This window comes from Pogoniulus pusillus, chromosome 2 (genome assembly GCF_015220805.1).
Source record: "Pogoniulus pusillus isolate bPogPus1 chromosome 2, bPogPus1.pri, whole genome shotgun sequence".
NCBI classification, from domain to species: Eukaryota; Metazoa; Chordata; class Aves; order Piciformes; family Lybiidae; genus Pogoniulus; species Pogoniulus pusillus.
In genome coordinates this window covers 33740633-33764783 of record NC_087265.1, presented here as the reverse complement: position 1 = coordinate 33764783, position 24151 = coordinate 33740633, and the positions used below count along the sequence as shown (strand labels likewise).

At 42.6% G+C, this 24151-nt stretch overlaps 1 protein-coding gene across 14 annotated transcripts in view; it reads left to right on the top strand.

Moving 5' to 3' along the window:
- HDAC4 (histone deacetylase 4) overlaps window positions 1-24151 on the top strand; it is a 277057-nt gene that overhangs the window by 35016 nt on the left and 217890 nt on the right. The window contains exon 1 of one of the 14 annotated variants that reach the window (XM_064159970.1): window positions 5445-5523. The exons of the other annotated variants lie outside the window; for them this stretch is intronic. The gene's annotated coding sequence lies outside the window, so the exon portion shown is untranslated. Of the gene's footprint in view, window positions 1-5444; window positions 5524-24151 lie in introns of those variants that run through there. 14 annotated transcript variants of the gene reach the window in all.

Genomic DNA, 24151 nt, shown 5'->3' with positions numbered 1-24151 from the left:
TTAAATGTATCCTGGGCTGTAGCAAGGAGTGTATTCTCATTTTTTTGCTTTAAATTTATTCAGCTTGTCATCATCTTCACACCAGGCTCCCATACTGATGAGGCTTGTTTGTGTGCCTTTGATGTGGTCAATCAATTAGCAGAGAGATGATGCTGAAGGAACTTTTCAGTCATCCCACTGATTCTGAAAATGATATAAGAGCAGGGGCAGAAAATACACTTATTTTGAAGTAGGTTGCAGCCATAGGTAACATTTTTCATCCTTTAGGTCTAGGAATTCAACTGCCTTCATACCTCTATTTTGGCAGGTACTGTTTGCCTTCACTAGAGGAAAAAAAGGAAAGCCTTATTTTTGAGAACTCCCGGTCAAAGGCTTTTGAGATCTTCATATTCTTGGGTCAAGGAGAAGAGTGATGAAACAATTGCAGTGACATTTCTTCTCTTAGTGTTGCTTGGGTTTTTTTTTTGTCATCCCTTAACATCTGTAGAAACTGACTTTACAGTCAAAAAGTAGTGATGAGTGACTGAACATGGAATGACAGATGCTTGACTTAGTAATGGTTCCATCCTTTAGTAAAGGGCTGACAAGTCCTTTTTCCCCAGTAGACTGCAACACACCATGAATTTCCCTGCACCTTTTGTTCTGTTCTGTTTAGACTGTTGAAGAAGAAAGGCCTTTGAAGTGCAGTGACACCTGCAAGGTTTAAGGTACCAAGTGGAGTGGTCAAAAGTCAGGGTGAAGTTTGGAATACCTTTTTTTGGCCAAAGATAGAAATAGGTAATTACAAATAGAATCATAGAATCATATTTGTAGGTAATGTCTGTGAAATACAACACTGCATGAATTCTAGGGTGTCTACTGTCTACTTTCCATGAATTTGCACTTAGGAACTTGAAAGATGCTCAGTGGGATTAGTTCTCAACTGGTAGTGTTGCATATTTGCTGAGGTAAAATGAGCAACATTTAGCCCTTTCTGCAACTATGGTTCAGGTAAAACTGCAGTGTCCACTTCAGGTTTTAGCCCTTGTGATAGTCTGGTTGAATGGAGATGCTGTGGGCATTTGTACAGTGTGCTGCTGTCATTTTTTCCTATCCCATCAATTAATAATTGTCCTAACTCCTTGAATCATGGTACTTGCTTTCCTTTCCCTTGTCTATTGGTATTTGAGAGGTAGAGGTTGGTTGGGGCAGGAGCCATGGCTCTAGTGAGGAAAATAGGCAAGTAAATCTCCATTAGCATCTTTGATGTGCTGTCGAGAAACTGGGCATACAATTCGTCCTTCCTTTAAGAAAAGTGTAATTAGTATAGATGCAGATCTCTTAAACATTTTGCTTCTAGAACCAAAGTCAAAGTACTTTTGTTTCATCAGACACTGGGAAGATCAGATGCCCTTGTTTGCTTTGAAATACTGAACAGCTCTCAGTGTTCCTCCTGGGAACTGCTGTCATGGCTTGGCTAAATGATGCTTGATAGACTGATGTGCTGAAGAGCTGAAGCAAATTTTTAACATTTCAAAAGGAAGAAGCTAATATTAAACTTTGCACCTATTGAAAGCTGAACTGCATGCAGAAAAAAATACTTGCAGTTGTTTTTGGATCTCTGTGATCTTCTTAAAACTGAGCTAGATCAAGATTACTTAGTATTCTCTTTCAGATGAAAGAGTTGTGTGCTGCCTGTAACAATTAGGCATTTGTCTTGAATTTCAAATTCAAAGTTACTTTTTTTTAATGCTCAAGCCCCAGTCCCTTTCAGGAGTAGACCAGATCCAGCAATATCCTGGAGATCTGCTATTGCGTCTTATGGACTTTACAGTGCAGCAGTGCTCTGCTTTCACCTGGCTCTGTGAGTTACTGGCTTGCTGAGTTCTCACCGATGCTGCCATCAGCCCAAGAGGAGAGTCCACGCATCAAGGCTATGACTGGAAATATTTGCTAGTTAATACAGTTATATTCACAAGCTCTGCAACCAAGTCTGTTTACAAAGTGCTACTGAACTGCTTCTCTTTGGTCAGTTAAATTTCCTGGTAGGTGGTACAATGCATCTTTCTGATTGGGAAGGCCTTTCCCTGTCCACTTGTCAGCCAGCATCTCTGGAGAAACTCAGCTCACTGGTGGCACCAATTCTTCTGGGGGTTAGGAGTGTCAGCCTGTGTATGTGGTTCACTGGGGCATCAGCAATCTACCTTTGAACCCCAGCAGTACAGGCTTTGCCAGGGCATCCACAGACCAGATTTAATCTTACTGGTGTTACTGGTGTTTGTATCTGGTTTGCTCAACTTTGATGTAGCAACGTCAGATTTATTTTGAAGGCATGAATTGCGTAGTCTGAGTACGTTCTGCAAGGATGGCTGTGCCAAGGTCAGCTTTGGGAAGGCCAGGTCCTGCAATCTGACTGTATCTAGCTGTGGATTGCCTGGGAAAGAGGTTAAGAACAGGTAAGAACAGGGCAACAGTCACTAATATACTCTCTCAACCTCTGGTCATTTGTGACTCAGATTATTTTGGTGACCTGACACGGAGAACTTTAGTCTGTCAGTCCATTTTCTGTTCCTGTCATCTGCCCAGTTGTTTTCAGAAGATGCTTAAGCTTTGGCATTTGCAGGGAATTGCACAGCTGAACCCTTCTTTGTGAGGAGCATTGCCTTGTCTCCTACTACTTCAGAGCTCATGTGGCTGAAATGAATGTTTTTGAGGATCTGCTTCCTTCCACTGAGTGAGGAACAGAGTGATTACATTTGAGCTTATCAATGTAAGCATTAGTGCTGGATAATGGAAGTTGGAGGTAAGCTGGAAGATTGAGCTAACTTGTGCAAATCCATTCCATCAGTTCTGTTTTGCACTTTTTTGGGGTTGTCTTAGGGACCAAATAATCCCAGCACTGAAAAAAAACCAAAACCCAAGCCACTTCCTTTGTGTACTGATACTTGGATATAAGCAAGTAGTATTCTGTCAATGCCACCTTCTCCAGGAGGAACTTCTAACCATGGATGAAGTAGAGATGCTTGCAGTGGAGCAGACTGTTGGAAACTCTCACTGTGTTTCAGCTGTGCTCTGTAGCAGGGCTGGAATCAGGGTGTTGGAAAAATAACAGATGAACTCAAGAAATAATTTAAAGAAGAAAAGAAAATCAATCCTGACCCTTTTGCTCTTTAGGGATTTGTATACCTATTTTGTTTGTAGCTGTTATGTTGCTAAACCACAGAAATAGCTTTACAGAGAAAATTGTAATAGGAGTGAGCTCTAGTTTGTGAGCTTTGAACTGCTGGCCTTGGCATCAGGTAACCATTTTCTCCTGAAAGGTGTCTGCTGTAGTTGTGTAACCCCATCAGACTTCATGTTAACAGCAAGAAGCATGAGCCTTGGGGTGAAGGGGTATGTCTGTTTTGTCAGTGTACTTACTGTAGTGTGTATTTTGACTAATTTTTTCAATGGGTGTTGCTGTCCATGAACTACTGTGTAACGATTCTTTGCTGTCAGCTTTCACCTTCTAATCGATAGACCGAGATCAATGCAGGTATTTGTATGTGTGGTCACTGTAGATATATAGCCAGTCAAGCTGGGTGCAGCTGGGAGATAGGTAACTTCAGTTTATTTGCTAAGAGATCAGAAGGCAGAGTTTTTTTACTACTCTTGAAAGCTGATTCCAGTATTTTTTTGGATCAATTGACCAGTTTTCAGGCAGGAAATGCTTAAAGCCTGATGATTTTAAGATAATCCATTGAGAAGGGCTTTTTGCCATTCCCTTTCAGCATTCAAGACTTGTACTTTCTAGTTACACCCCCCACCCACCTTTTTATTTGTGACCTTTGTTTTATGCTGGCTATAAAAAGAAACATCTTAGCTTAAAACTGTTCACGCTGGTGTGATCCTGTTCTGTAAAATCCTTGAGCTGCTCTAGCAGGAAGACATAAAAAAAACCTCAGCTAGACCAAGCTTCTCTGGTCAAAAAATAACTTGGTACAGTAAAAAGACCAGAGCCCATACACCAAACTCCAACAGTCCATCCAAGTGTTGGATCTTTGACATCTGTCATTTTGGGAAAAAGTCTCTCAAGCTTCCAAGTCCTTGCTCTGTTCTAAGTAAAGTAGTGCTGGTCTCATGCAGCCTTTGCCAGGAAGAAGGCATGCAATCCTTACAGCTTAACAAGCTGAGAAGAAGGGCTTTGGCATCTGTTCCCTGCCAGCAGCAAGTGTCTGATTGGCATTAGAATTTTTTTCTTTTTTTTTTTCTTCTTCCCAGCAGGTGGAAGGCCTGTTCTGCAGGCTTGTAGCTCTTGACAGGTTTATCATGATGGCTTCTTGGCAGGTAGGGGTGATTCTGTTGGTTCAGTCTGGTTTAAAGATTCTTGGTTGTGTGTTTTTTGTGTTTTGTTTTTTTTTTTTTCTTTAGTTTTAAGTGCAGCAGCTACTTCAAATGGTTCATGGGATATTTGCTGCTGATTTCCTTCCTTGTATCCACAATTGCACTAGGACTCAAACAAGTGACAGTTAACGTGTACTGACCCTCTAAGTTGAGATGGGGTAATTTGAAGAAACATGGCAGCGATTTATGTTGACAAAAGTTTGGGAATGCTCTGAATTAGTCTTCTCATGTGTTCTTCATCATTAGGAAAAGTGTGTGCAGTAGTCCCGTTCAGGCAGTGGCTTCTTGTGACTTGCAAAGTCTTTCTAAAGTATCCATGGTGTGAAAGTTGCACTTTCTTGAAATTTAATTGCTTTGATCACATTTGTCATGCAAGGCCTCAACTTGTTTTCTTTAGCAGTTCACCAAAGTGCTTTCTAACTGGGGCTTAAAGAGAATTCCTCCTCCTCCACTGATTAATTTCTGGCAGAGAACATGAAATAGCTCTTGCGTCAATAAATCGTCACAGCCTTTGCTTGTCTCTGTCAGCGTAAATATAGTTGGACTCTAACATGCCCAAAAGTAGGCCAGAGGTTGCTAATTTTGCAGCTGAAAAGTGGTCAAGAGTGCTGTGGGACGTGCAAGCTTGGTGGGGTGTCAGAGCTGTTGCATTTCAGATGACAAGCTGATCTTCTCTTCCTCCCTGTTAATTTTATAGGTTCTGGAGCAGTATCTGATATGAAAAGATCCTGTCTTGGGAGATGATGTTTACAGGTGTAGTTGTAGTGTTTACTGGAACAAATGTGCCTGTTTTCATAGCTGTCAGCAAGCCAAATGCCTTCGCATCATACCTCAGTTACTTAGGCTATGTTTCAACTAGTTATGAAGTGCAGAGCACCAGCCTTTGTGACCCTGGTGCTAAGGCCTTTTTGGTTATCTTCAGTGGAGCTCCTCACACGTGCTTACCTCTTGTTATCCTGGTATGTATCAGTTGTTTCACAGCTCAGCTGCTGCAGTTCTCTGCTCCAAGGCTACCTGTGGGTTGTCACTTTGGAGATGCATCTGAGCTCAGAGGAGTACCTGCAGTGGTTTGTGGCTGCTTTGTCTGCTTTGTGCTTGCTATCTCTGGGGAGTCCAGGATCTCATTTCACCTTTGGGCACTTAGGAAGGCTGGCCTTTGAGGTGGGTGCTCAGACTATTTTTGTTCTAGTAATATTGCAAAGCAGAGCTGATGTTTACTTTTGTTGGAGAGAATATGGATAGCCTTGCACAAAAGAACGGGATGTTTGGGGATAATTGCCCAAAGTAATTGAGCAAGAGTTACTTGATCTTCTGCTGTTCTAGCTATTGCATGAAAGAAACTTTCTACTAAGCCATTTGCTCGAACAGCTGTCGAGCAAACCCAGTGCTTCAATAAATGGAAGGTAAGAAACCTGCTAAAAGTAGTGGATTTAAAAGACAGGGTAGAGCTTAACTTTGAGGAAATGCAGTGGCTTCGTTTATTAGGTAAGAGGAAGAAAATAGGAATTTCATTGCAGGAATGAAATTGCACATTTCGAGTATGCCAGTCGCTGCTGTCTGTATGCCTGTGTCAGTTAAGAGATCCAGTTGCAAGCCTACTCTAGTTTTAAAAGAATAAAGAAGGTAGAGCTGAACATTGAAGCAAATACTCATCTTCAAGTCGCTTTTCTATTGCAGAGAGCGGCACAAGATGCGTTGGAGATTTCTGCTTGGTTGGTTTTGTCTCTCTGTGACTGAAGTATAATCTCTCTTAGCAGCAAGTTTCCTACTCGTGGTGTACCCCATGTGTTGCTGTGAGCCTTGTGACAAGCTGTGGCCCTGGCAGAATAAGAAAAGTTGTGCTGCTCAGTTTGTGGGGTGCACGGATGCCCCAGTTGTACCACCTCTGTGGGGTGCGTGATGGCAGTGGCTAACAGAGCTGCCTCTTCACAGTAGCTTGCTCAAGTCACTGTAAAAAATGTCAGTGGTTTATTGGCCATTTCCTCCCAATTTTCAGTAAAGCAGGAAAGGAGCAAAGTGAAAATGTGAGGGTTTTGCAGTGACTGAATACTATGAAATATTGTTCTGCCAATTAAGAAGCACTAAAGAAATGTGCTGAAGTCATGGATTTAAATTTAAAGGAATTTTTTAACTTCTCCCTCCTTGTCACAGAGTAGCTGCAGTCTTTGTCTGTGTTTTGATTCTTGTAGAGAAGCCTTAGGGAGCTACCAAAGAGGCTGAAATAATTGTGTGCAGCTGCTTGTCAGTGTGAATCAGAGGTTGGGGTAAAACCTGCTTGTTCCCTCAAGATTCTGGCCTTTTCTTCTTGGAGAATGCCCTAATAAAACAACCTGCTTGTCTTTTCTAGAAGCATCTTCCTCTTCCTTCTTGCATCACTGTACTGATGATGCTCTTGCAGCTCCCTTGTAAATTGAGCAGTTGAGCAGAGTTAATAGACCAAATGCCGGAGAAGTGTTTACAAGATTTATAAAGTTTAGATTTTTTAAAGTCTCTTAATCTGTACCTAAATATAAACAAAAACTGCTGGTGGAAGGGCCCGGAAAAATTCCTAGACATCCCACTCCTGGATGAAAGCTTTTGAAGTTGTTTTTGCCAATTTTGAGGAACCAGCTGTAGCTGCTATCAAACAAACTGCTTGTTTCCTAATAAACTTCTGCAAATGTTGTTTTTCTCTGTTGAAAAACAATCAATCTGTTGGTCCTAATGCCTGTGTCAGCCTACTACAGGCTGGAAGAAGCCTGAAAGGGCAGATTTTCATGTGATTTGTGTCTTTAAATGCTTTGAGATACACCTATTTCATGAGAAAGCTGTCCAATTACAGTTGCCTTCTGTTGCCAGAAAGGAAAATGTGGCTCAGTCTCAGCCTAGAGTAAGGATTTCACAAGCTCTGTAATTTCCAGTATAGGATTGTTTGTTTTGTGCCAAGTATTAGAGCTACAGCATCAATATCTCTCCTTTCTCTTCTCCTTTCTTTAGTTGCAAACTAATATTAATAAAGATTTACATGTTTTAGTAAAGCTAATGGCCCACACTTTCCCCATTAGAGCATAAGGCTTGAGAATGAAAAAAATTCTTTAAAAACACTTCACTGTGTAGTTTTTCTATTCCTACATCTGAGATGGGCCTGGGGGTGCCAGACAGCCACAAAATTCTGATGGTGGCAGGAAAAGGCAATGGTTGTTATGTCACTGTGACTTTTTGGCTCCTGCTTGCCCATACCTGTGTTGGTGGGAGGCTGTGCTTTTCCTTCTTTCAATTGTCAAGTCAGATGGCAGTGTTTATGCTTTTGTGCTGTTCCTGTATTGAGAGTCTGTGCCTAGCCCAATCTTGGCAGAAAGTGGCTGCTCAGGAGTATATGATGCTGTTAGACAGCAACAAGGCTGTTTGGAGTTGGCTCAGGGATGTGGGATTATGTGTATACATGTGCGCATATATATATGCGTGTGTCTGTATCTATCCTAACTCTACCTTGGTTACTAAAGCCTGAGTTTGTGAAAAGGTTTTTGTTGAAGTTAACTATGAGATCCCCTTTTGGTTCAGAAACTAACTCTGCAGTGGTTAGAGGGAGCTCCTGTTCCCTAATGTGTGTAATGAAGCTGCATGGCCACTTCTTTGTGTGTCTGGGCTCTCTCTCTCCCATCTGAACTGGGGACAATTTGGCTTGGGCTGTGCTTTTTTGCATCCTGATGTTGGCTTAAGATGTAGCCTGCTTCTTAAGGCAGGCTTTCATTTTCCCTTTCATGTCTGACATACCTTTGAATAAATGGGGCATTAGCATGGTGTGGTATAGTGGAGTGGTGTGAGGCTAAAGGCAGGCTTCTTAATTGCTGCTTAAGCTGTGGGTTGAATCAAGATGTGCTTTGGTTTGCTTTTACTTTCCTTTTTGCCCAGAAACTGGTCACTGAATGGCTGGAGATTACACATGTTATTTAGGCTGGGATGTGGCATGGTGTTTTTTCTCTGTAGAGGTGAACTGAGCGATGGTTCTGGGAGCTTTCTGGACTGCCATGTGAGAGTGGATGAAAGATGCCCAGTGCTGGCCATTACACATCAAGTTGTCTCTTACACTTCCTTTGTTCTTGAAGTCCCAAGAGGTGACTTCTGAGAAGTTGCTGCCCTGCCTAATGGCTGCCACAGTATCAGCCTTTGCCTCTATTTGTCTCTGAAGCATCCAGCATGCTGGTAACGCCCATTGCATTACGCACAGTGTGGCAGGATGCCTCTAGTAACATACTTGTAAAGTTTTGGGTTTGGCCAGCTAGACATTGTCTTGCTATAAAGAGGATGGAGACTCCCTTTTTCCAAAGAACCACTTGGAAAAGACTAGGGATATTGTGTACAAATTACTTCTGGGGATATTCTGATAAGACAGAAGAGGGACTTTTTCACAAGGGCAGTCAGCCATTGGGATAATCTCCCCAGAGATGTGACAGCCCCCAACATTGGACACTTCTAAGATACAGCTGTACTGGGTGCTAGGCCATTTTATCTAGATTGCATTTTTGCCAAGAAAGGTGAGATGAGATGATCCTTGAGGTCCCCTTCAACCTGCTATTCTGTGATAGCATAATGCTAGCCTTAGTAAGACTTAAACTGGATAAGCCAGTTAGAATTGGACACAAGCAGTAGAGTCTTTGCCTAGCCAATGAGTTTGTAACATGTGTTGCTAAAGGTAGATGACACTTCTGCTGAGTAGATGCTTCCATTGAAAACCAGTCATTAATTGTCCTGCTCTTGCCCTCTCAAGACTACAATATCTGTCAGACCCTCAGCAGCTCCTCGTCAACGCTGAGCTGTAAGGAGCGTAGATCATAGCAGCCTGTGTATCAATTGGGACTTTAATCAGGAGTAAGAGGCCCTAAAATTTCATCTTTCCTGCATATTTTGTATTTTATTATTGAAGCTGCTTTCCTTGTGAGAGGCTAGCCAGAGAACTGCCAGTTGCAAGAGTTGCTGCTGTCCTGCAGTGCTGTGGGACAAGCCCAGTCTCCTTAGGGAAGGTGAGCTGGGAGCGCAGCTGGCATTAAAGAGTTGTGCCAGGGGAAGTATAGGCTGGATGTTAGGAGAAAGTTCTTCACAGAGAGAGTGATTTCCCATTGGAATGGGCTGCCCAGGGAGGTGGTGGAGGCACCGTCCCTGGAGGTGTTCAAGAAAAGCCTGGATGAGGCACTTAATGCCATGGTCTAGTTGACTGGCTAGGGTTGGGGGATAGGTTGGACTGGATGATCTTGGAGGTCTCTTCCAACCTGGTTGATTCTATGGTTCTATGAGTGTAGCTGTGGTGTTTTGTTTTGCTTTTCAAGCTCCTGAGGCCTATAGAGGTTTGCAGAAGGAGCTTGTTTTTATATTGAAAATTATACTTGTCGTTGGTTTAGACACACAGGTGTTTGTGGCTTCATCAAGCAAACGTATGAGTTGTGGTTGTTTTTCTGCTAGAAACTTCATTTTCCCCTCTTGCAATAGACAAGCATGGGACTGTTTCTTTTGAATTACAGTGCCTCTCCCTGCCCAGTATTTTAAACCAGAATTATTTTGCACTAGGAAATAGTAAATAGATAAAAGTGGTTGTTAATGAGGTTGTAACAGACTCTTATTTTGAAAGAGCAGAATGCTCAGCATTCACTTTCTTAATGTGTGGTGTGTGTGTTTTGGTTTTTCCTACCCTTTCCCTGCAAGACTGCATTTTCATTATGTCTGCAAGCTTGACTGCTGTTGTCACGTTCACAAGTTGTTAATAACATCCTGGTTTGTTAATATATTCTTTGTACTGGCAAATTTTAAGTGATTTATCAGCTCAAACCTCTTTTTATTTATCATTCTTTCACTTTCAAGTTAGTAATATTGGTGACCAAGCTGTGCAGAAAATACCTTTGTGCACAGGGAAGATGCTGTGAGGAAAACTCAGACTGCAGTGTTTTCTCCTCCCTCCTCTTCTTGAACTGAAGCTAGCAGAGCCTGCTGGACACTCTCACTGCCTGCCTGCTGATTCCTTTAATTAGAAAATTTCTGACTTGAAGCGTCCACATCCTGATTCATGTGTTAGACTCCGTCAGAGGTATTTGAGCCGTAAGGCTCTTAAAACATGACTAAAGCAGGCAGCTCAGCATCTGCTAGCAAATGCTGGGCTTCAGGCATCGTTGCTGGTCTCCACCTTTTAGTTTCATCTCAAACCTTTTTTTAGATACTGAGAAAATAAATTTGACTGTGTGAGCCCTCCCCACCCCCTTCAGTCTTGGACTCAGGAATTGCTGCTGTGGACCTCTTTCCAGGATAACAAACACTGAAATATCTAATTATGGATCAGTCTCTCGTTCCAAGCATCACATGCTTGTAGGGCTTTCTGATACATTGTGCAGATTCTTCAAACCACTGACCTTTGCAGTGTGCCCTTGGCGGTGCCAGCAGAGAAGCATACTGGCAGCTTAAAGATGTTTTGTCTGGCATTTGAGCAGAAGTGAAAACTTATTGCTGGTGAAAACAGATGAGAGGACAGAAAATGCAATGTGTACTGAGGCTTCGCATGTCTGGCATTGTCTGTTGGAGAGCGGCCGTGGCAGTTAGTCCTATGTTGAAAGGTGATGTTAATGTTGAAAGCCTGGGGGGTTAAGCACAAATTGGACAGTCATTAGAACGGCTTTGTTGTCGGGCATGGTTTGCTGGCCACGTGCAGCAATTTATTAATCTGGCTGCCCTAGAAATAAGGAGTTAGACATTGCCTTACAGACACAACGCCCTGCAACACCGCTGCAGGAGAGCGGAGCAGCCAGATGTCACAACTCGCTCCCGATTGCTCTCATCAGGTAAAGCTACGGGAAGAAAACACCTACAGCTCTAGAAGGCACAATAGCTGAGTGGAGGGAGCTGGGGGTGATGCCTGTGAAGGATATGTGATTTATGATACCGGAGGCTTAAAGGCAAAAATAGCACCATTTAGAATAGTAAAAATGAAGGCTTCTGCACTACGCCTTTGCATTCTGCCAGGCTGTAATGAATGGAGGAGTAGTTTGCTTACAGATGACAAGCAAGAATGAATAAGCAGTTAACATTTTGGTGCTGAAGAAACAGCTTTGTCATCTTGGCCTCCAAGAAAGTCAGAGCCATGTAGCCCTTATTCTCACACTGTTGCATGCAGCAACTCTTGGCATGCTTTCTCTTCCCGTGGAGTTCACTATTCTGCTTTTGGCATGCTTGAGGACTTGTTATGCCGAGGGCTGTGTGCTGTTTTTTCGGAGAAGACACCTTTGCTGCCTCTCCCCACCCCCACCAGCACAGGAAGGTATTCAAATAATGAACCACTGCTTTGCACTGCTTTGCCAGCTTATCAGCATGGGCTAAGAGATGATGTAGGCACGATCTCTTATAGAGAGTGAGGTGAGGTAGTGCAAGCAAGAGTTCAGCTGGAGGGTAACGTATTAGTTTATCCACACCAAAATGCGAAGCTGTTCTTTCTCTTGGCTAGCAGGTGGTTGCCCTCTTGCCAATGTGATGGCTTCCCCCAGGAGTGCATATTGAGTTTCTGTCTTCAGCAGGAGCATTTCACAGAAAGGAGAGCTGGGTCCATCATGTGGCTTGCAGTTGATATCATGGCTGCTGTAAATGCAGCCTCCATGACTGACCCAAGGTGATGGCAATCGCTTGTTATTTTTTTCCTAATCCAATGACAGGTTTTTACCCTGGTTGTGCATTTTTGCCTTTCCCAAGTACCAAAAAAGCAGATGCCTTTGAGTAATACAGCCAACTGCTGGGATTTCTTAGGTTTGTAAGAAAGCCTGCTTTGGTTAAATTGTTTTGGGTGTGTAATGCAACCCTTATGTGTTTTACTAGGTGGGCACCTAAAAGACCTTCTAAAGGTGAAATGGAAGAATAACCTTATTTGATGCTTCAGGAAGGAGGGCTACAGGAAAGCGGGGTGGGAACTGTTTACAAGTGCAATGGTTTTAAACTAGGGGAGGGTAGATTTAGATTGGACATTAGGAAGAAATTCTTTACTATGGGGATGCTGGAACAGGGAGGTAATGGAGGCCCCATCCCTGGAGACATTCAAGATCAGGCTTCATGGGACTTGGAGCAACCAGATATAGTTAAAGATAATCCCTGCTTACTACAGGGGAATTGGACTGGGTGACCATTAAAAGTCCCTTCTGACCAAATGTGTTCTATGATTCTAAGAACAGCAGGAAAGTGGGGGTGGATAGAAGCTGTGTGCAGGAGTAAGGAACTCCTGTCCCTTGGGGTCTAGCCTGAACAATGCTGGAGCTGTGAACTAGGGCAGATTTGTCTACTCCTCGCTGCTTGTTGTTTTCCTCTGAGTCTTGTTTTCATGGGATTTCCTTTGAAGACTTACTTAACTATCTTAGTGGTTGGTGTTTGTAATGGGAGGTGGCACTGCTATTACGTTTCATGTCATCTTTTTTCCCCCTTTTCCTTTCCCTCTTCCTCTAAGCTCCTGCTTTGAGTAGCTTTTTCTGGGCTTGCTAAGAACCTAGTCAAGTGGAGAAATGTTCAGAGGGGGAAAAGCACCTTATGGTAGAAATAGAATACACCTAGTACCATCCTTTTTGTTCCAATATTAATAGTTGCCCACTTGGTGCTTACTGATGAATCTTTTAAGATGTGACCATCAGTGACACCCTTTGGAAAATAATCTTTTTGCTTTTGTTTGCCATGCTGGCAGCAGATTTCTCTAATACCTGAGGGATAGCCTTCTTAAACTACAGTTTTTGCAGTATTTTTCCACTTCTTTTTCCATGACTAATGTTTTGAACTTTTTTTTTACATCGTCTACACACCATGCAGTGTAAGCGTGTACAGATTTATGTAAGAAGTGGGGAGAAAAGCCAATAACTGGCCTTTGGAAATTGGAAAGCATTACAGTGATATCCATCAGTGCTTTTATTATTTTCATATTTGGCTCAAACTTATATGTCACTAACCTCCTACTTGGAGAGGTCCCATCCACAGGGAGTCTTGGCAGGCATTTCCCAAACAAAGCGTGGGGATTCTGTACCGGCTCTTGTTGGTTTGGTTCAGATGTTGGGGCTACTTGTCAGCTCTCAGGGTCTGCAGATACCACAGGCTGTTTTAGTAGAAACAGGGTATAAAAAACCTTTTTGGAAAGATTTTGTCAGTTGCAGTGATTAAACATGAGATTTGTTCCACTTTTACTCAAAGCAATGTTAGATGCTTGCGAGCCTCACTAGGTAAGTGTGCGGAGTCAGTCACTGTGTTTGCTTGAACCCTTTTTGGTAGAGTGTGTGAGAGAGTAGGTCCTTGCAACGTCATTCATGAAAATCTGTATGCATCAAAGGCATACACATCCTGCAGAATTTCCTGTAAGGTGGCTTATACTGAGAAAAATGGTAATTAGTTCTTAGAAATGGTTGTGTGTTGTACACAGTTAAAGTCTGCATGATAGGAGCATACGTCTGGTTTTATATAACCTGTGCTGTGCTTCAGACAAAACTTACACCCTGAAATTGCTGTGAATGTTACCCTACCTCTTTTATTCTTCTCATAGAGAAGTTTACTTCTCTGAAATATAACTTGAGATGATGAAATTGCTGTGGGCCAAAACAGACAAGTCCCTGTTGAAATCACTGAAGTGATAAATCTAGTCCTAGAATCTGTTGAGCTTGAGCAGGCTAAAAGTGTAGCTAGTCCTGTGTCTTACCTGATAGCCAGCTGTAGGAGACGTTTAAGGCTGCCAAGCAGCAAAGCATGCAACCTGAGGTGAGTATAAAGCAACATAGTACATGAGTATGTAATTCTTGCCATAACGTTGCTTGATAATCTGGATGCTTTGCTGGCCCAAATGCTCTACCTGAGCTTTCTAGGTCATAAAGGAATATGACAATACTGGTGGTGATGGCCATGCTGACTACTTAAATGTGCAGAGGGTAGGTTGGGGGTCACTTGTTGCACCTTCTAACAGTGGACAGTACTTTTTCGTTAAGTGATTTTTCTGTGAGTATGGGATTTGTAAAAGGTTCAGAATTGTGCCAGATAAGACTTGATCATTCTGTAAAGAGAAGCACAGGGCTGTCACAAGCTGCATAATTTTGCAGCTTCTTGGGGACTTTGTTCTTGTTTGTGTGTTTTGGAGGAAGGGATATTAATTCAAACCGGTAACTAGAGCAGAGGCATAAAAAAGTATGTTTGAACCCTTGGTTTAGCAGTGTAAGAGATGGTATTGTATCTTATTGTAGCTCTGCAACTCTGTCATGTTCCATTTTTGAAATGCAGTATGCTCAGATGCAGCTGTTTTGTTGCATCTTTATGTTTACAAGTATGTGAAAGGCGAGTGATGGAGAACAGGGCAGTGGGTGCAATCTGGAGCATAGGAAGTTCCAAAGAAATATAAGGAAAAACTTCTTTACTGTGAGGGTGACAGAATTTCTGGAACAGGCTGCCCAGAGAGATTGTGGAGTCTCCTTCTCTGGAGACATTCAAAACCTGCCTGGATGCATTCCATTGTGACCTACTCTAGTGGTCCTGCTCAGGCAAGAGAGTTGGACTAGGTGATTTTTTGAGGTCCCTTTCAACCCCTCTAACCTTCTGTGATTCTGTGGTCTTGCATTGCCTAGGAAGGGGACACATGCAAGCACATGCTGGGAAGAAATCTGTAATCAGGTCTGATAAGATACGCTACAGGTTTTGCATAGCAGAGATGGACTTGAAACCTTGCTGGTGTGTGAAGATCACCTGTGTTCAGCTGATTCAGCTTTATAATGACTGCATGACTTCCTGAATTGCTGCAAAGGAAGGATGTGCTGTTGACTCAGAAGAAAGTTTATAACGTGTGTCTAGGGACAGGGTCAGCAGAGTAGATGTCTGCTTTTGAAAATGACACGTCTGCCATTTGCTCTCAAGACTGTGAATCACTACCACATCAGGAGTGACTTAAAAGTACCATTGTCTGCAGAAGAAAATAATGATTTTACAGACCCAAACTAGAAGATGGAAAGGGGGATGTGGAGTTGGATTTCATTAGATAACAGTAATGTGACAGGGCAGGGTGGAATTTGTGTTTGCATCATTAGATTTGGCGCTTGCTTACCTAACTGTTTCACCCGGCTGTAAACTTGTGTGCTCCCTGTGGCTTGTTCCTATAAACTTTGTCTGCACAGCTGCAAGTGCTGTTATATGTGGATTCAATTTCTGAACTGGATTGGAGTATTCCTGTATGGATTAATATACCTTCCCCCCTGTCAATTAGTTTTATTTTGTCCTTTGAAAACTGCCCATTTGTCTTTGTCTGTTTCAAACGTGCCTGTGTGTGCGGCATAGCTTCAATTTTTATGAACAAGAATGTAAACACCAAATCCACACAAGACTCAGAAGAACTCGCTAGCTCTAATGCATCATCTGTTTGTTATGTAATCTAATATAATGGAAGTGAAATAAAAACCAGATGTCAAGGCAGAGCAATTACAATTTTTCATCTGTGAGTATTACAGTAAATGTACTTTGTATTCCTTTTCCCCCTCCTCACCGAATACAGAGTTTATTTCTTGGGGGGTTGGGAAAGCGCTGCAGGGGACTTCAGGGTTCTCAGCATGGGTCTTGCTTAAAGACTTTGTTATGCTATACTCGTGTTCTTTTATGTAGTTAAGGTCTGTATACTACTCCAGATCTACAAGCTAACATATTTCCAGTTTAAAATGGGCTGCATAAAACTGTGTAGTCCCAGGAGGCCACCTCTGCTTGTCCAGCTCTGTGGGTTGTTCAGTCAAGCTGCAAACCGGCACTAAATTTATCTTTCAAAGTGAAAGTGCTTTGGTTCTCATGTTTAAGTTTTGTAAGAAAATCCTGTCAAAAAGGGTTTGGTGCAGACTCTGCTGTGGATTCTTTAGTTGAAGAAACATCTGGGGGAAGTGCAGATGGGAGCTGTGGTTAGCTCATTTTCTCAAATTCACTGTGCGACTAAGAGGATAAAAGGCAAAATGGATAATCATTGATTCTTTCTCTTGGGGAAATAGGTTCTTCTACTGCTAGTTTATCCAAGATGTTTATCTCTGCTGTCTTCCATTAAATAAAGCAACTCCTTGGTTGAGAGAGAAATCAATTCATATGCATCTTCACAAGTTGAGGCATATGTATGATCTCACCAAGTGGCAGCCAGTTTTTATTTTCTTCTTTCATTATTTATTTTTGGTTGGGGTGTTTTGGTTTGTGTGGCTTTGTTTGTTTGCCTTTGGCTTTGGGTTTCTCTTTCCCTGAAGAGTTCTTTTTTTTTTCCCCTTCTGTATCTCTTTATGTGGTTAAGCTCAGAAGTCAGTGGTGCCTTGATGGTGGAGTTTGTGCTTGTGAGAGGCCACAGATGCAATTTTTTTTGTGGGAGTGGGAGGTTGTTGGGAGTTGAGTCCAGCATCCCTGCCACATCATACAGTCAGGCAGGTTTGGCACTGCTGGGATATGACTCCCCTTGGCATGCTATTTCACTACTGGCTGCAAGTCTATTAGTTATGGATGAAGCTTTCGTCTTCCCCCAAATAAAAATCTTCCTGTTCTGCACCAGCAGCTTTTTACTGGATGGCTGCTACTAAATAGGCCTCTTCTCTCTGTATCCCTGAGGAATAATAAGTCAAGAGATCTTTCATGAAGCTGGTATCTTCATTTATCTATTTCTTCAAGAAACACTTAAATTAGGTGTATATTCTAGCCAAAGGAAGTGCTGTCAGTGAACTAAAAGCTTCTTGCTGTTTTAAAACATCGTTCCTTCATTTAAAACCCAGCAAAGAATGAGAATAAGACATCAGTGTGAACACTTGCTGCTCACTGTTACAAATATCATCCAATGCCTACTACACCTTTCAAAGATCACCTGCAAAGATGACTTCAGTTCATTACATGTGGTTACAGCTCAGCTCTTCTAACACCAGCTATTTGCTTCAGCGAGTTCCAGTGATGATGGATGGAAGCTCAAGTGTGAAGATACTGTTAGTATTTGTGAACAAGCCACCTTTAGAAAACAAACCAGGGGATTTTTCTGTTCCTGGAAAAACAGTAGGAATATGAGCTTTGTCTTGGGGCACAAGACTTTTGTAGCTAGTAGTCTGCAAAGTACTGGAGGGTGGGTGCCCAGTCTCTTAAAAATGAGACTGCTACCATGTGAAGTGCTGATAAACCTTACTAACAGGCATTGTTACCTGGGCTGCCAGAGAGAAGCACAGAGAGAACTTCAGGACTTAGTGTGGTGTCACTGGCTCCAATTACCCCATAGAAATACGTGCTTGAACTCTATTCTGTGTTGAGTCTGTACTAAGTATGGCTTGCATGGAAGGTGTCAAACTTTAAGCAAAGAAGTCTGGATGGGATGAAAATGTGTGAAAAATCAGGTTCCTTGAATGCTCTTCAGAAAATGAAATGCAAAGTCCTCTGAAAAAGTTCTGATGGGAACAAGGACTTGGCTGTTAAAAAGTATGTGATTGTTTCCTCCTGTAACTTGATTATGAACCGAGTGTTTGGATTCAGCCTTGGAATCCTAATTTGCTATGTGGATTGCTTGTAACTCTGTACAGCCTGCCTTTTCTCTCCTGTCCTTTGTCACTTGTGCTGTTGTCTGCAGTAAGGATAAAACTTGATGACAGGGTTCATTCCCCTTAACTGTAGATTCCCAGTCCCTTTCCACCCACATGGAACATTGCTAGAAAACTTTACAACTGCAAGGAAGCAGCAAGGCCCCTTACAATTGTGGAGTCCTTGAGATGGCAGTGAAGAGCTGAAGGCAGCATCAGGCATACCTAGTCAGACTTGCTTCCCTTCTAGATGAGAGACTGTGGAGCCTAGCCTGAGTCCCCAGGGTCACCATAGGGAATATCTCCTCAAGTTAGTTATTGTGAATGTTCTGCCAGCACACTGACAGAGGCAGCTTTCTGAAGATAATGATGTTCTTCTCTCCACACTGGTGCTCTGCAAGGGCAGAAGAAGCTCCGTGGCTTGGTCCGTGTAAACACTCCTTGTGCCTTGCTGGTTCTCCCCTTACTGAAACTGGACCTCACGGTAATGGGCCTTAAAACCATGGAAATGCATAACAGGAATGTTGGCTGGAGTGTGCTGCTGGTAGCGAGAAATGACTTCAACATAAATGAGTGGAAGATTGGTTTTAAGAAGGAAAACAAGTCAATCAAGTAGGTGTTGGGTTTGATTTCTCTGCTGTGGCACTGTGCTATTGGTTGTGACCAGCCTCCATGACCTTAACTCTCAGCCACGGGAACCTGATTGTGCTGCCTGTTTTCTGGGGACAAAAATACTGGCACTAGCAAGTCACATGTCACCAGAGGCTCTTACTATAAAAACAGCAGCTCTGCCGAAAGCGACCTTCAGCATGGCTGTGAACGTTCAGAGTGTTATTTTTAACCCATCTGGGTGAATTTCCAATACGAGCACTAGTGCCAATCTGATGTGCACTCTTTCCCAAATCCTTATCTTCTGCTTTCTAGTGCAGTCACGTGTCAGATGGAGCAGCAAGTTTCAGGGTTGGGTAGAGCTTTGCTTTTGTGTCTGCAGTGCCAGAGAGAAAGAAACACTACACCTCTGTCTTACTGCTATAAGGGATTTTCTAAAGGATTTGAAGAAAAGATAAGCTCTTGTGGTATTTTTTGGGAGTGTGTAAATCCGAACTTTAACTAGGATTTAAAAATAGTCTGTACTTTGATTAGGCTGCTCTGGCACTGACGTCAGCATGTGACATTTATCTATGTACCGATTCGTTGTCCTGTTGACTAAGGCTGTATTTACACAAATGTGGATATTTCTGTTCACTCTGAGCATAACAAGCAACACCTCTGCTCTGCTCAAAGTTGTGTCCTTGCCCTTAGAATTCTTGAAGTCCGGCTTTCTGTTCTTACTGCTTGGTTTTTATATTGAGATGGCAGCAGGGATTTTTAAGAATAGAGTTTTGGATATTTCTGTTGCCGTGAAGGTCCGGGCAGTAGGACAGCAGTTTGGTGGAGAAGGATGCTGGTATAGCAATGCTGAGCTTGACCTGGATTTGGAGTGGTATACCAGAAGGAATGAGCCTATACAAGTCCTTACTGGATGTCTTCATTAATAAACAGGTAAAGGATATTCTAGAAATAAGAATTACAGCAAGTATATACTGCAAGTGTGAAATACAAAAGAAAAGCAGTGAGCAGCTTCAGGTAGACACAGTTTTGTGCGTAGTATCTGTCTGTCGTTTATCATTTCATGCTTTTATTCATAGTAGTTGCAGTAATTCACACTGATTTGATTTTATTTTGTAGCTTTAATTATTGCAAAAGTTTGTTGCTGTGGTTTGTTGTTTTGTTTTTTTTTTCTTTCCAATAGAGACTTTGAGGATAGAACTGTTCATCTGCCAAATCTCACTTGGATATTCAGCTGTCAGAGCTTCTCTGAGCCTTTCTCCCCTCTCAGCAACACTTAGGGTTTCCTTGGCCCTGGATCCCATTGTTTCCAACAGTGGCAAAAATCATAAAATAGTTTACTATTAGCACTCTATAAAAATCTGGTTCCTGGAGCATTCAAAGTACCTTTTGGGGACATCTATGCAGTTGAAATGAAAGGGCAGAGAAGGAATGCTTTTCTTTTAGGTTGTTGTGCTAGTAGCAGTGTGTATTGTCAGTGTAACTGCTGTGGATCTGTACGGATCTTGGTTCTTGCTTTTTTAGGCTGCTGTGGGAGCTGTCTGAAGCAGGAAGGTACAGTGTCATTCCCTGACTGCTTGTGTTTGTAGCAGATGGTACGATCTGTGGTGGAAGGGCTGTGAGTGGAGGTTACTGATGGTGAGACAAGAGGGGCTGATGTTTCAGCTGCATGTCCTGGCAGCTCCTCTGCAAAGTAAAATTACTTCTGGCTTATATTTTTCAAGCTGTGGGCTGCAGTGGCATGGTGGAAAGATCCCTCTGTGAAAGGAGATGCAGTTGGGTGAGGATGATGCTGTTTTGGATGTCTTTGCCCATGAGATAAAACCACAGTGTTTTTTCCAGTGCTGCCATCGTCATTTAGAAATCAAAATCCTGCTGCAATAGGTTGGTCCTCTTCGTATGCAGCAGGTCAGATCAAGTAGATGAGAAATCACAAAGTACCATTGCAGCAGGTTGGGCTGCTCTTAGGAGTAAACAGACAATGCCTTTCTTAGTGCACCTGTTTGTGTTTCCATTTTTTGTTTCTTTACCTGCCTTTATAAGGGCAGCCTACTGAAGTAGTTTTGACTGAAGGGTGGGAAAAAAGTGGAGAGATGGGTAGACTCCTCAGCACATGAACATGTGGAGCCAGGGTGACCCCTGAGTGGTTAAAATCTAGATAACCTTTTTGAAAAAGGTGTTAAATCTACAACTCAGAAGATCTTTACATCTAGAAGCTTCTAGTGTTCTTATCTTTCCTGGGAAGCCTCAAAGAATGAGGCTGATGAGCTCAATGCACTGCCCTTTTAACAGAATAGGTTCTTGACTTTGTTTAGGGTCTTTGCTTTGGTATTTTGCTATTTTGCAAATATACAAAGCTTTCTAAGAAAAGCTAAATATATCCCCCATGTCTTTTTTTGAAGTACTAGGGCAGATATTAAAAGGTTATATGTACAAAATTCCCTATATATGGCCTGAAAGATGCTTTACATTTTATGGCTGTAAGAAGGAATCGACCCCATGGTGCTGGCTTGAATATGTAGGAAGTTCTTCCCAGAGAGAGTCATTTCCCATTGGAATGGGCTGCCCAGGGAGGTGGTGGAGGCACCGTCCCTGGAGGTGTTCAAGAAAAGCCTGGATGAGGCACTCAGTGCCATGGTCTAGTTGACTGGATAGGGCTGGGGGATAGGTTGGACTGGATGATCTTGGAGGTCTCTTCCAACCTGGTTGATTCTATGATGATGTAGTATGGTCGTGGGAGAGGCTGCTGCCTCACGAAAGTTCTTAAACATGGTAAGTATAGAGCAACCAAAACTTCCGCATGGGCTAAACAAATGCTGGGTGGGTTCGTGTACTGGAGAAATGTAGGATCTGCTGGGACTGTATTAATTGGCAAACTCATGGGATTTTGTGTCTGCACCAAAAAAACCCATACCAACTCACCTCCAACCATCAGTCATGTTTTGAAGCATGTCTGGAGTGATCTGCATTGAACAAAATGGAGCAGTCCACCTTAGCGTTTGTGTGCTCCAGTCTCGTACTTAAGTTTGCTTTTGCAGAAAAAGCTTAAGCTACTTCTAGAGATGCTAAAGCACCTGAAAGCATCTGGTACTGTGACATGTGATTCAGCAAGCAAACTAATGCCAAAGAATCGAGTTGTTGTTACTAGAAACCAAGTTCTTCTCTCAGTGCTTGGATTAGCCACCACACACCTGAAACATTTACCCGGAGAACTATTAGATGTCTGTTTGGGGCTGTTGCTCCATTTGTCTTGATAAATTGCTAGGCCAGTTCTCCAAAGGATGTTGTCTGGGCTTAGGTATTGGTACCCGCTGAGGGATGAGGAGCTTGCAGGCATCATGTGGGGGCTATGCTGACCTACAGACATGCTATCCTTGTGTCCCAGGCTGGATTTCTATGCTCTGTTTCTGCCTGGCTAGAGGGAACCCATAGCTGGCCATGCTTGCGCCTTCTCTGCAACCTTTGGTACCTCCTTGCAGTCAGAAGTGCAGGGTGAGAGCTACATTGCCTGTGTGACTTCAGTGATTGCTGGAGAAGTCCTATATCCTTTGGCAGTTGGAGGCAAAAGCCATCCCAGCAAACAGTCTCTTAAAGGAGAGTGTAATAACTTCTCCCGTATGAGTCTTGATTTTAGTGTTGTAGCTTATGTACCTGCCCTGGCATATTTATAGGTGAGAGGTGTTGCAAACTGAACCCTATGGGGCTGGTACCCTGTTGAAATAAATGAGTGTCAAAAATAGAGGGGAATTATCAATACTTTCTTTGTTTTCTGTTCACAAGAAAAGCAAAAAGTCCTCTTAGCTTGGAAATTCAGGTAGAGTGGTTAGTTGAAGCTTGAGAGAAATGGAGCTTAATGCCCAGGTTTTTGGTGTTGTAGGTGTATTAGGCAACATCTTATTGGTTGGCCTCTAATGTTGGTCCACCCTGGGAAGTGCAGGGCTTATGGTATAAACTCAAAAAAGTTCATTGCCAGTTCTGTCCTTCGGTATAAGTCTTTTGTTGGATGGAGGATTTGCTTTTTGATCTCACAATTTATAGGATGAATGCATAAATTGGAATAATTTCCCATGTTTTTGAGGCCAAGTATGTTTGGTATGAACTGCCTCTTCTGTCGTTAGCTGTGGTCCAGCTTCTCTCTGTGCTTCAGCCTTTAAATTCAGAAGTCATCCTTTTATATCCTTCCCGCCCCAGCCCATAATCATGCAGTTCATCAAGTGGCTGTGCAGCACCCACATCAGTTCTCTCCATCAGATTTGTATCTGCCCATCCTCACACCAACACCACTTTCCTGATGCCTGCCTGGTAATAATCCTAATTGCCATGAGAGGAAGTCTCTTGGTCCACATCTGAAAAAAAAGGAGTCCCAGCACCACCTTGTGTTGCAGTGCTGCTCAGGGCTTGAAGTTGCCCAGCTATGGTAGGTGAGCTGGTCATAGAAAGCATGGGTATTGACAAAAGCAATTGGAGAGCCACTAAATATCTGTTTGTGGCTGCTGCTTTAGTCTTGACAACTTGCTAGACCAGTTCTCCAATGGGTGCTGTTTGGGCTTAGGCATTGGTACCCACTGTCTTATCACAGCTTCCTCAAACCTCGCTCATCTGAACTGGAAATGTGAATTCAGTACTGCCTTAATATTTGCTAGGGTTTTTTTATACATTGCCTTTCTGTAGGGTGAAGGATTTGATATGTCTGCTATTAGTCCATGTAGGGATAGCTGTCAGAAAATGGTACTGTTGTCCAGAGTGAATTTTTCCCCTCCCAAACCAGCCAAGACGTGGAATGTGTCTTGCACACAAGGATATATACAGTCTCCAGTGAAAACAAGGCAGAAAGAGCAATTGGAGAGGATGCATTTAACCTGACAGATAGACACCTGGTTTTCTGTCCTTTTAGTTTATCCCCATCACCATATCTTTTTTATATAGCATCTAAATGTCTGCAAAATAAAAGAAGACTTAAACTTATATTAAAAAGTCATAAAGGATTTGTTAAAAGTTAAGGAAAATGCACATGCTTTTATTTCTTAAGTAGCATCAGCTCCTCTAAGAATGAAGATATGAATTTGTTTAAGTCTTGACCTTCAAGGGAAATTTCTAGCTGGACGGTGGGATAAAAGTCGAGGGGGACTGCCTTGCAGATTGCTATTGAAAAACTGCTGAGGCAAGTGAGGCAATTCTGTAAAGCTGGTGCATGTACTTAAGGACTGTCAGGTTCTGCATACTCAGACTTTAAGGAGAGCATTAATCTTTGCCGCAGTTGGTCTCTGCTCTGGCTGTTGGTCTCGTTGCCCTCTTCTGGACAGCCTCAGGTGGAAGCCTACATCTGCAGGCAGCAGCTTAAAAATCTCATGGGCAAGAGAAGCTTTCATGTATGTGTAATTGAAAGGTGATGGCATCATTTGAGTTTGTGAGCTGTGCTGCATCGGTGTGGTGGATCTCAAAGATGCTTGTTATGGGGATGTACTTGACACCTTTGTCCTAACTTTAATTTGTCCTTGACGCTGAGACAGTAATAAAACCACTAGAAATGGACTTGATTGAAGACCAATACAAATTAGCTTGCAGACTCCCAACATTTTCTCAAACTGCAGCAGTTTGTTTTCAAAGGAAAGGCGAGTTTCACTCCTTGAGCCTTTCCAGCCCTATAGGGGAGAGAGTAGCTG